Raw genomic sequence first — 15,765 nt, 5'->3', positions numbered from 1 at the left:
TCAAGGAAACAATGAATATTGGAAAAAGTCACATTTTCAAATGCATTGCGACTTGGTACAGTTCAATGCAGTGGCCAAGAGGTGCAACAGCCCAAAAATTATCCACTGTAAGAAAAAAAAATTGTGATTTATTTAGAAAAAGAAGTATCTGCAAAAAGAAATGTACCCCTTAAATAAAAATACACCTGCATGAAAAAAAAAAAAAGAAAAATCAAAAAATAAATTTGTACAAAAAAATGAAATAAACTTGTAAGATTTTTTTTTAGATAAAATAATCTCCAAAAAAAAAAGCTTCTACAAAAAAGTGTCTCAAAATAAAATTGAGCAACATCAAAAATTATACATTTATCCAAAAATAAAGAGTGTTTGACAATATAAAACTTTATATGCCTAAAAAACAAAACCCCTTCACTTTTTAAATAAGATTTATTAAAAAAAAAGAAAAAAAAAACATCATCCACCTTTTCAATTAAGGGGGGCACTGTTTACTTGAAAGGTCTCTTGCTTTAAAATTAAGGCCACCACAAATAATAAGGGCATAGGCAGAACATTTTTAAGGCCTTGAGCTACTGTGAGGGAAGTGGGGGAAGTAACCCACCGGAAGTGGAAGTCGGTGCGTAAAAGTTTCATTATGGTGTCGAATTGTTCAACTGCCTGGCAATTAATATTATTTTGATGAATATTAACAACAAGCAGTTTTAAAATTAGTTTATTTTGAGAGGAGAAGTGGAGCTTCCTGTGGAGCTCCACTATCATGGAGCTGCATCATGCATTTTTGTGGTGGCCTTAATTTTAAAGCAAGAGACCTTTCAGGTAAACAGAGGCCCCTTTAATTGAAAAGGTGGATGATGTTTTTTTTTTCTGTCTTTCTTTTTTTTTTTTGGTGACCCTTATTTCAAAAGTGAAGGGCCTTTCTTTTTAGGCATGTGAAATTTTACATTTTCAAACCCTCTTTTTTGTGGATAAATGTATAATTTTTGATATCACTCAATTCAATTTGAGACACTTTTTTTTTGTAGAAGTCTATTTCTTTGGAGGAGATTATTTTATTGAAAAAAAAATAATAAAAAATCACACAAGTCTATTTTATTTCTTTGTACAAATTTATTTTTATGTAAAGTTGTTTTTTTTTTTTTTTGGAGATAGTTTTTTTCATGCAAGCGTATTTTTATTTAAGGGGTACATTTATTTTTTTCAGATACTTCTTTTTAAATAAATCACAATTTCCTTTTTTTCTTACAGTGGATAATTTTTTGGGCTGTTGCCCCTCTGGGCCATCATACTTCTCTACGCAAGGCAGTTTAAAATAATTACACTACTTTTCAGTATAACTTACAGTTTCCTCTTATTTCTTTTCCATTTTATGAATAAAGTTTAGGGGGTGCACACAGTGGTGCAGTGGATAGCAGTCATGCCTCACAGCAAGAAGATCCTGGATTCGATTCCAACACCAGTCCATGGGGACCCTTCTGTGTGGAGTTTGCATGTTCTCCCTGTGTCTGTGTGGGTTCCCTCCCCTCCGGGTACTCCGGCTTCCACCCACCATCCAAAGACATGCACTGATAGGTTAATTGGTTAATCTAAATTGCCCATAGGTGTGAATGTGAGTGTGCCTGTTAGTCTCTATATGTCAGCCCTGCGATGAACTGGCAACATGTCCAGGGCAGGGCCGGACTGAGACTCATTTTCAGCCCTGGAGTTTCATACCTCAGACCGGCCCACTTTAGATCACGACCGATTATTATTAAAATCATACGATTCTAACCTTACATGTTAGGTCTACACACTGTTCTCCAAAGCCTTGTAATTCAGTGTATTTTCTAAAATATTTCCAATTCAGTGCAGGTAAAGGTTGCTTCACAATGTGGATTTATTTCAACAGTGAGTGCACATCCACATCTCCTACATTATTATTCCTCACAACACAACAATAACACAATCTATATTTTTGTTCTTATAAGTGTTAACATTCTTCAAACATTTAAAATGTTTGAAATGAAATGAAAGAATATATAAAAATATTGAAAAAAAAAAAAAATTAAAAAAAAATAAAGCTTGCTGCTTTTTCTAATAACTATTATTTTTGTATCCTCTGCAACAAAAGATTTCCATCACAACTTACTTGCAGTTTGTTCCATCTTTGCTATTGAAAACTTTTGGTATAGTGATATTAGGGGTTTGATGAGGATGATAAGAAAAAAATGCCTGTATATCCTGTGACTGAGGAGGAGCAAAGCAGTCAAAGCTAACAACAGACTCCTCTTCATCTGTGTCATTTGTGCCTAGTGGTTCAGGGTTGTGCTGCTGAGCTGCTCCTCTGTCATCAGTAGACTCTGCTCTCCCTTTCACACTTCCTCCAGTTTCTCTAGACTCACCTGCACCTGGATCACAATAAGAAATAATATCTACAGACATTTTGACTTACTTAACTAATTAAGATATTTACATTGGCAAAATATGCAGGCTTATTTGATATTACTTTATGCTATTGCCTTTCAGTTGTGGGCTTTGTGTATTTACTGTCTCACTTTTAATAATAAAAATTAAAATAGGTCAGGACTATCATTTGGGTCTAGAAAGTGGTTTTACTGGAACTAATGCTTGTTCACACAGTCTGTTCCAACAGCTCACCTTTTCCTTCCATCCTGACAGGAACAATCCCCTCATCACTACTGGCTCCTGGCTCTGCTTCTGACACTAAAGCACATTTTAAAAATGGTCCTAATTCTCAGCACAGATCTTCTATTTTCAAAGCCTTGGTGTCAGTTTCATTCATGTAGTGCTGAATCCTGGAGCATCTCAGAGCCCCTTTCATACTGAACAGGCCTACACCATACTCTTCATTGGAGCCTATTTATTAATAATATTCAGTCTATGAGCAGTCCTACCTGCCCACTCTGGACTTGGGGGCTCATGGCAGGTGCTGGATCTGCTTTCTGGCTCTGAGGAGCTACAAGACAAAGTTTCCCAGTTATGTGGCGTCACATCATACTATTATTCAAATTACATAACGTTATGTTCCACGCCACAATGCCACACAATTCACTGACTCCGTAATTAACTAACTTGAAAGGTGGTTTACCCGGTTCATCGTCCTCATTAGTTGTTTCCAACCGGAGGTCGTTTTTGTGAAAAAGTTGCAGATTTTGGCACATTTGGCTGTGTTTGCTTCCAGAGCTTTCCTCTTTTTAATTCTTGCCTTCTCTGTGCCACCCTTGTTCTTTCTATTAAAACAGCAAACACAGCTGACCATCCACAGCCTACAGAGCACAGATCGTATATGCTCCACAGCTACAGTACAGAGCTACTGTAAGCGATCTTTCTGTTCTGCCCATTTATGGAAGGATTTGTTCATGTAAACTGACAGGATGTGGTGAGGAGTGCTTTTATTGTGAAGGCAGAAAGTGTGGTGTGGGTGGAAGCGCTGATTTGTTATGGCTGCGGTGTTAAGGACGGTGTGGAGAAATAAAGTGCCTCCCAAGTTAAGCCTGTCATTTTACATGAACAAATCCTTCCATAAATGGGCAGAACAGAAAGATCGCTTACACTACTAACCGTTTGCACGGACATGTTACGTCAGGTCACGGTGTGTCCGCAAAAAAAGAGGAAGAAAACAAACAGTTTGCTAGTAGAGGGGGTGGGGCCCAGGAACAGCGGCTGCAGATTACTTGATCAACTCAGTGCTATGACTGAACACCGGCCCCCAAAAAATAAATAAATAAAATATTAAATACATATTTAAAGTGAACTCCGGCCCTCGCGGCCCAAATATTATACCGGCCCACCGGGAATTGTCCCGGTCCTCCCGATTAGCCAGTCCGGGCCTGGTCCAGGGTGTACCCTGCCTTTGCCGATAAGTAGCTGGGATAAGCTCCAGTGTCCCCCGTGACCCTAGTGAGGATAAAGCGGGTTCAGTTAATGAAAGAATCAATGAAGTTTAGAGGGGTCAACTGATTTAAAAAACTTAAATAATTAAACACACAATTTTCTGCAATTAGTCATGATTCATTTGTCAAAAGACTGATTGTGTTTAATCACATTTTTCTCCTTAAGACTGAAGCTTGTAACTGACATTTAATTATGCAAAATCATAGTTAACGCAGAATTAACACAAAAATGTATATTTAAATTCAAGAACTATTTTAATAGCTTTCTTTAAAGTTGAAACACAGTTTCTCTTGTGTGAAGCACAAATTTTCATCAAAACCATCAAGATCATCAGCAGTGACTTTTTTGTATATGTAACAGAAATAATACCAAACCAAGACAGTATTTACATATGCCTGCAAGTTCAGTACCATGCGAAAGGGTCTTCTCCAAAGCTGGAGAAGTCATCTCAAAGAAGAGGAACAGACTGAAACCAAACACAGCTGAAATGATTTTGTTTTTAAATGAAAATCTTTGAAACACCCAAATCCCCTTCCCAGTGTCACAAGCATTTCATACAACTACTGTCATCACAGTCCTCTGTTGCACAAGCATTTCACTTTTTATTTTGTAAACATATTTCTGTATTTCTATCACTCTTTCAAAAACATATATCTAAAACATACAGTATTATATGATGGCACAATCACACAAGTATATTATTATTTTCTATAAAAGAAAAAAAAATCACTCATTTCAAGCTGCACATTCTGTAGATCCTTTATTGTTAAACAAACACAACAGTGCCTTACTGTTTCATGACCCTTTGCCCTTTGTTTAATGTGAATGCAGTGTATCATTTTATCCAGCAGATGTCGCTACACTTAATTGTATCAAATGCTTCGAAACACTGAACCATTTCAACACAACTGCTTCAGATTGATTCAGTGGTTCAGAAAGCTTCAGTTTCTCCATCACTAGTATTCAGCATAAGTTCTATGAGGTCCAGTGTATTTGCTCTTTAAAGTATTTGGATGGACAGAGGTGATTGCAATGCACTTGTAGGAGTGAGACAAAAGGCCAATTTCCACCGCAGGAACTTTTGCAGAAACTTTGTGCATTACCCTGAACTTTCAAAGTTCCCGGTGCGTTTCCACCAAAAATTACCCGGGTAAATGACTTTCCCCCGGCCCCGAATTTACCCCGAAGAGGTTCCTGGTAGGGAGGTAGTACTTTCCAGATTACCAGGAACTCTAAGGGGCGGGGCTGTGTGCTGCAGAACACTGAGTGGTGGACTAGTCTTACGGCGTTTCCGCATTCTGTTCACCCACCAATATTTAATTCATTCATTTAATTTCCACAAGCTTTGTATTTTGATAATTTGGAAAATGGACCAAAAGAGAAGCTACAAGTGGACGGACAACAAGGAAATTCAGACACTTTGAATCGCGGAAACGAAATGAGCGAGGTTCGAGTAAAAGCTGTCGGAGCCAAATATAAGACACAAGCCTAAAGAAATACGAGAAAAGCCGAAGAAACTTATGTAGGATTAAAAGAAACTAAAGGACTACAACAGTCGCAGTGGATCCGACTGTTGAACAAACCAATAGTATGTATATCATAGAAGTATTCACTGTTTAGTTGGTTCCGTGCTGTAACAGTAGTCAGCGGCATCAGCTGTTTAGTCAAAAGTGAAGTCCGGTTAGCCTAATAGTAACTGGTCAACAGTCTGACCCTAAACCTAAATCAGAGAACTGGATGTATTCATGTTGTCACCGTGAGCTGAACACTGATTTATTCTTGTGATTTCCACCTGAAATGAACCGGACGGACTCTCCTCTTTTTCCGAACCTGCGGGTTGTTTGTGCACTGGTCCATCGTCTACTGCTGTTTACAACAGCCCAGGTCAGACATCTCACATGTCACATCACACTGGTAGGAATCTGTCATCATGTATTCTGTTATTCATTTTAGCATTTTTAATACTTTTCCTGTAGGAAAGCGAGAAAGGGACCAGGACCATTGAGTTCCTGACCGGCTGTCCAGGACCAGCTGGTCCACACACTGGTCCAGAAGCCCAAACCTTTCACACATGTTTATTTCCCTTTTAATCTCAAGGCACCTTGTTTTTATGCACCTTTTGTTTTGTTTCAATTTTTAATAAAAAAAAAAAAAAAAGAAAGAAAAAAAATCTAACCTAATACTGTCTGTTCATTTACAAGGCATCAAAATATGAGTAGAATATAAGTACTTTTATAAGTAGCATGCAGTCGAATTAAATGCAGGCATTTGAGTAAATCTGTCTGACTTTAGGAACCATGAAAAAGAACCATCCATCACACTTAAAGTTACATGTGATTGAGTTTAAGGAAAAAGAAGTTGAAAATACATGTTCTATCATTTTTAAATACAAATTAGGGATATGTAATGATGGTTAACTTCTTTTAAAATGTATTCCAGATTGATTAAGTGATTCAACAACCAGTAAAACATTAAACCCAACTCGTCCACTTAAGCACTGTGTCATTTTATTGCGCTAGAGGTTAGTACATGAACTGGACTACAGTTTCTGTTACTGCACCCTGATACATCATCAACCTGATTTGAATAAATTACCATGAACTTTAGGGTGCGGTGGAAATGCAATTACCAGGAACTCTTTTACCCCAAATAAGTTCCTGGTAATAAAGTTCCTGGGCTTTTGGTGGAAAAGGGCCTAAATACTCTGGGTTACCCCTACCAGGAACTTTTTTCAGGGAAAGTTTTTTTCCCGCACAATTTCAGTAGAACCCCCCAACAAGTGACCCCTCTGAGGAGGGCTAAAGGTTGTAGCCGAAACATGTCAAGGTAAAAGAATTAACTGTTTTTCCATCTGTCTGACAAATGAGAAAATGAAATATGTATAAGGTAGAAATGTGCAAAGGTTCTTCAAAGTTCCTGAAAAACGTCCTGTGGTGGAAAAGGGGCTGTAGAGACAATACTTAGCTACACCCTGCATCAAACACGTAGAGTCTGTGTAATGATCGAGCATCCTGTGCCGCACACATGGTGTGTGTCTGGAAACAGTGTCTGTAGTTCGGCTGAGTGGAGTGACTGAGCCACCCAGTTTTCTCCAGCTGAAATCAGTTTCCCTAACAAACAAATTTAAAGTCAAAGGTGATGGCTCAGTACGTTCATTCATCACTAGCCAAAAGTAACTCACTCGTGTATGAGTTGTTGGAGCATTTTCCCCTTTGGTTAGCTGGTTGACTATAGTAAACAGTCTATGAAGCATTTAGATAAAACTGGCATGCTTGATTTCAGGGGGGCGCAGTGTATCAGGGGCTTAAGTTTCAGTGACAGTGTGATCAATATCACAACAAAAAGCTTGCAAAATTAAACCATGTTACAGCCTTACTGTCAAAATGGGAAAATAACAAATACAGTGATGATAATAATAATAATAATAATAATAATGACAATAATAATAATAATAATAATAATAATAATAATAATAATAATAATAATGATAATAATAATAATAATAATAATAATAATAATAATAATAATAATAATAATGGATTAGATTTAAAATGAAAAAGTAAAAGTAACATCATTACTAATTATTTTGGAAAAAAAAAAGAGGAATGAGCAGGAGGAAGAAAAGGAGTGAAATGAAGGAGAAGAACAAATGGTAGAGAAACCAGGAGGGTTAGAGGTGAAGAGCGTCTCTGAGAGAGGAACAGACCAGGAAGTAAGTGAAGAAGAGGAAAAATATGATGTCAGTGGAAGGGATGAAAATGAGGAAGACAGAGAGAAACAGATGCTGAGGAGGCAGATGGAGAGAGTGATGGCAGGGAGTCAGGGGATTCACCCTTGATTTCAGCTGGACCACAATATGATTTTATTTTCCATATAGATTTCAGTGCAGTGACATGTTTTCACTAAAAGCCTTTGTCGTAAGGTTAGATATGTAAAGCTTTACATGTATCTTATTTTATCAGTAATTATGAGAAAACTAAAGATTAAGCGAATTTGTACTTTATTGCATAACAATTCAATAAATAGTTTAAAAGTGTTATTGACTCTTTTTGCACATATATGGGAATTCCATGCTGCACTGAGGACATTTCTATGCCACCCTGCCAAGACCTCCTGCCACCCCATGTAAAATTTTCTAAATCCGCCACTGGCGATGCCTCTTAATGGCACAAACACGGGTCCTCTCGTCCTCATACAGTCAGCGACTCATGGCTAGATTATACAAGATGCAGAATCAATCCATTTTCTTCTACTGTACAAATCAATCAGCAGTTTTTATCCAAGTAACCAAGAAACTGGTTCAGGTTTCACACAGTTTTTGTTATGCACCCATTAGCATCACACTCCTGCAGTGTGAACTGGGAGGCCCTGTACTGGTGGATTCAGCAGGTGTTTAGCTCTCAGGTGATATAACAGAAACGAATTACATTTTTATAAACTAAATTTGGCTTTGAAAATTGTGCAAGTTACTGACTGACAGAGCAGTGACTTAGTACTTAGGCATACTTAACAACGGACTATAACATAAGTTACTTGAGTCATCATATGATTATATGCAATCTTTTGAAAGAGCTAGCAGCAAAAATTCACTACAGGTACTCTTTAAAGGACTCTTAAAACTTTCGATATTGCTCATATGTAATCGACCTGTATTTTCTTGACATGATTCAGTTTTTCAAGTTAGTTACTGATTCCAAAAATCAAGAGATTTTAATTGTTGCTGCATATGTGTATTAGATTAAAATATGGATTACTGTACTCGTTGAGTACTAATTAACAATATGCCAAAGTATGTCCGTATCAAATAGGAAGTCAGTGAAGGTATCATTTAACCCATAAAGATGCAGTGCCACTTTTATGGCAGTTCCCAAATTAATTTTTCTCTATATTTCAGCTTTCTTAAATGAGTGATATTTTGACTTTTTAAATGGAATTATGCATTTTAAAACATTTCCCTGTGGTCTACATAAACTGTAAATGCTATGCTTGGGTCTGAATTCTTCATTAATTCAACTCCACAGGTCCATCTTCAAACCAGTTTCTGAGTAATGACACCAGAATGGTCATTTTGACCGCTGGCCCTTTAAATGCAGATGAGCCACTTTACACCCCACCCCCTCCAGATTGTTGGCTGTGCTGCTCTGTCCTGTTTAACCAACAACTGAACAGTTTAGGTAATCAGCTCTAAGTTTGGACATATTTTCAGTATGGTCTAAAACCACTGCTACTGACAAACAATTATTGTGTACTTGGAGAAATGTTCGTCGGAAGTCTTGGCCTTGTGTGTGCAAATGTCGCAATGCAACTAGTTATAGACGTAACAAATTAAGCAGGAATTAAAACAGGGTGTAGAAAGCCACTTGATTTTTGCCAAAATGAATATAAAGATAGCTTTGCAGCACCTGGAGGGTTCAAATTCAATGTTTTTGAACTATTAGAGTCCCCAAATACACAAATAAATGTACCAAAGTCTAATAAAAATGGGTTTAGCAAAACAGGGCCCCTTTAAGTGATTTGTCACCATTTATTGTAATATTATTCTCTTTTACATTTTTTCAGCATAAATCATGTATCTTCCTATATTTAATTCAACGATCATGTAAATGTTCATAAATAAGTAAGTAAATTCAATGGTTATTTCATGAAAAAAGAAAGAAATGAAGAAAAAATTACTTTTTCAGCAAAATATCATTAACATAAAAATAAGTGTCAATCCACTGTCACTGATCCAACTCCATGGGCTTTACTGGTGAATCAGTGTTGTAGAAGATGACGGTGTTTCCACATTCACTACAGAGTCTCTGAATGTCCAAATGGGTCATATGTGATCACCATGAAAAGATGACAAACTGCATTTTACACCAAGTATTTGCATGTTTTGATAGGATTAGTGGATCAACAGGTATTAAACATTTTATATCAGTAGATGGTTATGGTCAATGGTGGGTCTTTGGGTCTTTATGGGTTTAACAAGCATCAATAGTGGCTGATGGATAATGTTAGATACTGAAATGACAGGTTTATTGATTCATTTGGGTATTTATTACTTGGACTTCAATGCTCGGTTCAGTAAATATTCCTGACTCTGTGTGTGTGTGTGTGTGTGTGTGTGTGTGTAGGTGTGTGTGTGTGTGTGTGTGTGTAGGTGTGTGTGTATATTTTTTGTTTGTTTTTGTTTGGCACCTTTTTCGACCTTGCTTCTAATAAAACAAGGTGGGGGAAAAAAATCCATTATTACTTGACCTCTGGAAGATTTGTTTTTTGGTTGGTTTTGTTGCAGTACAGACACGAGATATTCAGTGCATGTAAACATGTTCTGACATGTCTCTTATTGCTGGGATGGAAAACAGCCAACATGATGTTCTGTATCCCGTTCATGGTTGATTATAATTAGGCTAGAGCCGAGTAAAGCCGGTGCAGGGCCTATTGAGTCTGCAGTGGGCGCATGGGGACGAAATCGCCAGTGACGCGGTCGCCTTTCGCCACTGTCGCCACTCTCACACATATTCACGTTCACGGCACTGAGACCTTTCCGACGATGTACATGACATGTGTACAAGTCGCATATTTACACCTGCTCTGAATGAATGGGAGTCAATGGCACACGCCCACTCAGGGTCAGTCATGCGGGTGTAAGTGCACGACACGTGATATCTGACCCCACAGACATGTGGGGGACCTAGAGAGCTTTCAAATACAGTCAAATACGTGGTTGCCATAGAAACGGCTATATTGTTCTTGCTCAGATTATTATTATTTTTATTATTTTTATTTTTTTGTCTTATTTTTCTGTCTCCTGCGCTTTGAGCTCAATTTTGACCCCCTGAACATTTACGAAAACTCACCAAATTTTGCACAAAATTCAGAAATGTGAGAAATTGAATTTACATATAGGTTTCGAAGATGTCGGTAAAGAAATGTTGCCGCAGCGCCCCCTTGAAAAGTGGAAATGCATTACGCCAATGGGAGCATGTCCAACATAAAGTTTGTTGTAGAGCCACGAAAATCGGTAGACAGATTCATCATGAGGAGACAAACAAAAAATATTATTATGGCCACGCCCCAAAACCAACCCTTTGTCGGCCATATTGGATTGAAATTTCCAAAATGCTGAGTCAGCGTTTTCACTGACGTCGTATTTTAACTATCTCCTCCTTGGCTGTTTGGCCGAATGAGTTCAAAATCGGTGTACAGTATCTAGAGAAGTGGGGCATCAAAAGTTAGCCGACTTTTTTGGATAGGTCTCACCGTTTTTGTGTGACGACGTCGCAAACTTTGCAAAGTTTCTTTGTGAATTTACCATTACAAAAATTGCTTCAGCTCAGACATACGAACACCAATTTGGCTGAAATTTCACTCAGATGTCTATCTCCAAGGCCTACACCGATTTATTAAAAGAAATTGAAATTTCGCACTATAGCACCCCCTACAAATGTAAATTTACAAAAATGAAATCAGTTCGGACATACGAGCACCAATTTGGCTCAAATTTGACTCAGACATCTGTCTCCCCGGCCTACACCTATTTGTCAAAAGAAACTGAAATTTTGCACTACAGCGCCCCCTACAAAAATTTTAAATATTTTTTTATTAAAATTTCTTCAGTTCGGACATACGAACACCGATTTGGCTCAAATTTGACTCAGACGTCTATCTCCCAGGCCTACACCCATTTATCAGAAATATTTAAAATTCGGTGCCATAGCGCCCCCTACAATTTTACCTTTATGAAAATTACTTCACGTTAGACATGCGAATACCAATTTGGCTCAAATTTGAATCAGTTGTCAATCTCCCAGGCCTACACCCATTTATCAAAAGAAATTGCCACTTCGCTCAGTAGCACCCCCTACAAATTTACCTTCACGAAAATTGCATCAGTTCAGACATACGAACACCGATTTGGCTCAAATTTGACTCAGTGGTACATCTCACAGGCCTACACCCATTCAATGGAACAAATCAAATTTTGGCTCATAGCGCCCCCTACAGATTTATTTATACAAAATTTTGTTCACTTCGGACATACGAACACTGATTTGTCTCAAATCAATTTTCAATCTCCTAGGCCTACACCCATCTGTCAGAAGACACTGAAAATTCAGACAATAGCGCCCCCTACAAATTTACCTTGACAAAAATTGTAACAGTTCAGACATACGAACACCAATTTGGCTCAAATTTGACTCAGTGGTACATCTCGCAGGCCTACACCCATTCAATGGAACAAATTGAATTTTGGCTCCACAGCGCCCCCTACAGATTTATTTATATAAAAATGTGTTCAGTTCGGACTTATAAACAGTGATTTGTCTCAAATTTGAGTCAATTGTCAATCTCCCAGGCCTACACCCATTCATCAGAAGACATTGAAATTTGGTGCTAGAGCGCCACCTGCTGAATGATGAGCATACTTCTACTGGACGTGCCCTTGGCGAGGGCCTTTAGATGCCGCTTGCGGCTTTAATTTTTCTTTCTCCTGCGCTTTGAGCTCAATTTTGACCCTCTGAACATTTACGAAAACTCACCAAATTTTGCCTAAAATTCAGAAGTGCGAGAAATTGAATTTACATATAGGTTTCGTAGAGGTCGGTAAAGAAATGTTGCGGCAGTGCCCCCTTGAAAAGTGGAAATGCATTGCGCCAATGGGAGCGCGTCCAACATAAAGTTTGTCGTAGAGCCACGAAAATCGGTAGACAGATTCATCATGAGGAGACAAACAAAAAATATTATTATGGCCACGCCCCTAAACCAACCCTTTGTCGGCCATATTGGATTGAAATTTCCAAAATGCTGAGTCAGCGTTTTCGCTGAAGTTGTATTTTAACTATCTCCTACTAAGCCGTTTGGCCGAATGAGCTCAAAATCGATGTACAGTATCTAGAGAAGTGGGGCATCAAAAGTTTTGCTGAATTTTTTGAATCGGCATCACCGTTTTTGTGTGACGAGGTTGCAAACTTTGCAAAGCTTTTTCGAAAATTTACCATCACAAAAATTGCTTCAGCTCAGACATACTAACACCGATTTGGCTGAACTTTGACTCAGGCGTCTATCTCCCAGGCCTACACCCATTTCTTAAAAGAAATTGAAATTTCGCACTATAGCGCCCCCTACAAATGTACATTTACAAAAATGACATCAGTTTGGACATACAAACACCGATTTGGCTCAATTTTGACTCAGACATCTGTCTCAAAGGCCTACACCTATTTATCAAAAGAAACTGAAATTTTGCACTACAGCGCCCCCTCCAAAAATTTTCAATATTTTTCATTAAAATAGCTTCAGTTCGGACATACGAACACCAATTTGGCTCAAATTTGACTCAGACATCTATCTCCCAGGCCTACACCCGTTTATCAGAAAAATTTTAAATTCGGCGCAATAGTGCCCACTAGAATTTTACCTTTACAAAAATTACTTCACGTTAGACATGCGAACACCAATTTGGTTCAAATTTGAATCAGTTGTCAATCTCCGAGGCCTACACCCATTTATCAAAAGAAATTGCCACTTTTCTCAGGAGCGCCCCCTACAAATTTACCTTCACGAAAATTGCATTAATTCAGACATACAAACACCGATTTGGCTCAAATTTGACTCAGTGGTACATCTCGCAGGCCTACACCCATTCAATGGAACAAATTGAATTTTGGCTCCATAACGCCCCCTACAGATTTATTTATACAAAAATTTGTTCAGTTCGGACTTACGAACACTGATTTTTCTCAAATTTGAGTCAATTTTCAATCTCCCAGGCCTACACCCATTCATCAGAAGACATTGAAATTTGGTGCTAGAGCGCCACCTGCTGAACGACGGACATACTTCTACTGGACGTGCCCGTGGTGAGGGCCTTTAGATGCCGCTTGCGGCTTTAATTTATTATCATTATTATTATTTTTTTTTTGTCTTATTTTTCCTTCTCCTGGGCTTTGAGCTCAATTTTGACCCTCTGAACATTTACGAAAACTCACCCAATTTTGCCTAAAATTCAGAAATGTGCAAAATTGAATTTACATATAGGTTTCGTAGATGTCGGTAAAGAAATGTTGCGGCAGCGCCCCCTTGAAAAGTGGAAATGCATTGCGCCAATGGGAGCGCGTCCAACATAAAGTTTGTCGTAGAGCCACGAAAATCAGTACACAGATTCATCATGAGGAGACAAACAAAGAATATTATTATGGCCACGCCCCTAAACCAACCCTTAGTCGGCCATATTGGATTGAAATTTCAAAAATTCTGAGTCAGCGTTGTCACTGACGTTGTATTTTAACTATCTCTTACTAAGCCGTTTGGCCGAATGAGCTCAAAATCGGTGTATAGTATCTAGAGAAGTGGGGCATCAAAAGTTAGCCGAATTTTTTGAATCGGCGTCACCGTTTCTGTGTGACGAGGTTTCAAACTTTGAAAAGTTTTTTCGAAAATTTACCATCACAAAAATTGCTTCAGCTCAGACATACAAACACCGATTTTGCTGAAATTTGACTCAGACATCGATCTCCCAGGCCTACATCCATTTATTAAAAGAAATTTAAATTTCGCACTATAGCGCCCCCTACAAATGTACATTTACAAAAATGACATCAGTTCGGACATATGAACACCGATTTGGCTCAAATTTGACTCAGACATCTGTCTCAGAGGCCTACACCTATTTATCAAAAGAAACGGAAATTTTGCACTACAGCGCCCCCTACAAAAATTTTTAATATTTTTTTATTAAAATTGCTTCAGTTCGGACATACGAACACCGATTTGGCTGAAATTTCACTCACATGTCCATCTCCTAGTCCTACACCCATTTATCAGAAAAATTTGAAATTCGGTGCCATAGCGCCCCCTACAATTTTACCTATACGAAAATTTCTTCATATTAGACATGCGAACACCAATTTGGCTCAAATTTGAATCAGTTGTCAATCTCCCAGGCCTACACCCATTGATCAAAAGAAAATGCCACTTCGCTCAGTAGCACCCCCTACAAATTTACCTTCACGAAAATTGCATTAATTCGGACATACGAACACCAATTTGGCTCAAATTTGACTCAGTGGTACATCTCGCAGGCCTAACCCCATTCAACAGAAGAAATTTAATTTTAGCTGCATAGCGCCCCCTACAAATTTACTTATGCACACATTTCTTTAATTTGGACATACGAAAAAAGATCTGCCTCAAATTTGAATCAGTTGTCAATCTCCCAGACCTACACCCATTCATCAGAAGACACTGAAATTTGGTGCTAGAGCGCCACCTGCTGAACGATGGACATACATCCACTGGACGTGCTTGTGGCGAGGGCCTTTAGATGTTGCTTGCGGCTTTAATTTTTTTTTTTTTTTGTCTTATTTTTCCTTCTCCTGCGATTTGAGCTCAATTTTGACCCCCTGAACATTTACGAAAACTCACCAAATTTTGCACAAAATTCAGAAGTGCGAGAAATTGAATTTACATATAGGTTTCGTAGATGTCGGTAAAGAAATGTTGCTGCAGCGCCCCCTTGAAAAGTGGAAATGCATTGCGCCAATGGGAGCGCGTCCAAATTAAAGTTTTTCGTAGAGCCACAAAAATCGGTACACAGATTCATCATGAGGAGACAAACAAAAAATATTATTATGGCCACGCCCCAAAACCAACCCTTAGTCGGCCATATTGGATTGAAATTTCCAAAAGGCTGAGTCAGCGTTTTCGCTGACGTTGTATTTTAACTATCTCCTACTAAGCCGTTTGGCCAAATGAGCTGAAAATTGATGTACAGTATGTAGAGAATTGGGACATCAAAAGTTATCAGAATTTTTTCAATCGGTGTCACCGTTTTTGTGCGATGAGATTACAAACTTTGCGAAGTTTTTTCGAAAATTTACCATCACAAAA

The sequence above is a fragment of the Sphaeramia orbicularis genome, chromosome 21 (genome assembly GCF_902148855.1).
Source record: "Sphaeramia orbicularis chromosome 21, fSphaOr1.1, whole genome shotgun sequence".
In the NCBI taxonomy this organism is placed as follows: Eukaryota; Metazoa; Chordata; class Actinopteri; order Kurtiformes; family Apogonidae; genus Sphaeramia; species Sphaeramia orbicularis.
This window is presented reverse-complemented; position numbering follows the sequence as displayed.